This window comes from Belonocnema kinseyi, chromosome 2 (assembly GCF_010883055.1).
Source record: "Belonocnema kinseyi isolate 2016_QV_RU_SX_M_011 chromosome 2, B_treatae_v1, whole genome shotgun sequence".
NCBI classification, from domain to species: Eukaryota; Metazoa; Arthropoda; class Insecta; order Hymenoptera; family Cynipidae; genus Belonocnema; species Belonocnema kinseyi.
Genome location: NC_046658.1, coordinates 73806370 through 73808729, shown reverse-complemented (window position 1 = coordinate 73808729; position 2360 = coordinate 73806370).

Sequence of the window (2360 nt, the reverse complement as noted above, 5' to 3'; positions counted from 1 at the left end):
TTAAAATTAGTTGCAACAGAAAATACCTTTGTAGGAAATTTCATACTTTTCTTAAAACTCGGCACGCCTGTTCTTATGAAGCTGCACTTATGTGATTTGAATGTTTCATTAGCCGTTAAATAACTTGACTTCAATGATCAAAGCCAATGGTTTTCCTTTTTAAAGAAGGTCGTGTCGTGACGAACTTTATGAGAAAAAAAAGATAGATTACTCCCTACTGACAGTAATATTTGTGTTTTACCCAAATGATAGGTAAAAATAGAAAGTTACCTGCAACAATATTTACTCTAATTTTTCTTCTGTGAAGCATCTTTCTTAAATTTTCTCACCTGAACAGACTTTGCTTCGATCATGCAGTAGGGTTGATACTTTTCTGAGGCGTGACTCTTAACTTTCCAGCATGTTTGTTAATTAATTCGAGTGATTTTACAGTGGAAATCAGTCTGTAAACAAAAGATAGATACGAGGGACTTTGGCGATTACACTTTATACCCTATTTATAAATAATAAAATAAAAATCTCTGGCCTGTCATCTCTTTTCCCTTCGTAACAGACGATCGGCTTTTGCTTTATTTTTATACGATTTAAACGCCGAAGTGTCTCGAAGGACCTGCTAATTATGTTATTTTTTGATAGAATGACCTACCTTTATAAATCGATAATTGTATAAAAATTATTTTCAGTTTTCGATTTTGGATCTATGCCTGTCTTCATAGTCCAAGCCAACGGCTAACGTAAATTTTCCCAAATTTTTATTTTGAACTGAACTGATTATAGTGACAGTTAAAACGTATACAAAAACTCGAAAAATTCCTGACATACGATTCACTAGACAATAATAAGGAAGTCTCATTAATGTGCATGAAGCCTTCTGATTTATATTCGACTTGAATAACTTAGAAGATTCACATAACCCGCAAGTCTTACCGCACCTTGATTTGACTCTAGTTCCTCAATTAGATACAATATGGACAGGCAGTGATGTGTAGAAAATTGTATTACAATCGAATGAAAGCATACATCACATACAAATTAAATGTACTTTATTTAACGATAGCCGGAAACAATTATTGAAACGATGAGCATGTGATACTGAAAAATAGATGACTCAATATTCTAAGCTACGTGTATCTGCAAAATGAATTTATTAAGAAATCCGACTTATTTGTCAAATCCACTGTCAAACACAGAGATACAAAATCATGTGCATTTTGTTACCCCTCTGAAGTTGGATCCGGAAGTTCAAATTTTCCAAATTTTATTTTTACATACGCTTGTACGTCGTTTGAAGTGTTTGTACATCCAATATGTAGGTGTGGACCCTTTTGGTTGCCCAGCTAGCGGCATATCAAAATTTCGCGACATCCCCCCGAAATTTGAATTTCTTGAATTTCCTTTTTGCATATGTTTTCACTTTTTTGCATCCAATATTTTGGTTTTTACCCTCTTAGTTGCCCAGCTAGGGGCAAGTTCCAATTTTGTGTCTTCCCCCCAAATTTCAAAATTTTCAATGTTACTTTTTAAAAGTGTTTGCACATTGATGTGGCGGTTATTATTAATATTTTAATGATATTAAGGTTCTTGTTAGATAACAGGTGGCTCCAGGTGTAATCCACTTAATCTAGAATTTGTCATAAGCCATAAATTAAAATTTTTTATTCAAAACGGTTGATAACAAAATAGCAGACAAGTGATTGACAACTTCCAGGCAAACTTTAGTACCTAAAGTGGTAATAACATTATATATTGTTCATTGAAGAGATTCCAAATCTTCTACATACTTTTTATTATGTGCGAAAAAGTCTCCGGAAGGTTGAGTCATGGCGTCCAACAATACGTTTTCCGCTGTTGTTTTGGAGTTTTTCGTTTTTATAATGTCTTCTCAATAAAAATTTGTTTCTCATTTATATTTGAGAACAGATATGGGATTGTTTAGTTTAATGAAGATGTACAGTAATTGAAAAATATTTAGGTATTTTGATGTTAACTTTAGCTAACATTAAAATCCAAAAGGTTGTTTTCAATCATCAATGTGTGCACTTTTTTATTATGCAGCCTGTAACATATACGATATTTATTCGAATCTGAGTAATGCGTAAAATTATTTTCAAACAAAAATATAGACTGAGAGAAATTTTACTTCTTTATTTGCAAATGGAGGTTATGGAATAATAAACAAACCAGCCCACCCGATCGTCGCACATGCGCAGATACACGCGGTATCGCTGCATTACACGAATGATGACAGTAAAACGATGAAATTTATTCTTTTTTAATATTTATAAAATAATAATACATTGTAATCACAAATAAACGCATGGACATTAACTAAAAACCTGCGGAGCAGGTAACGAAATAGT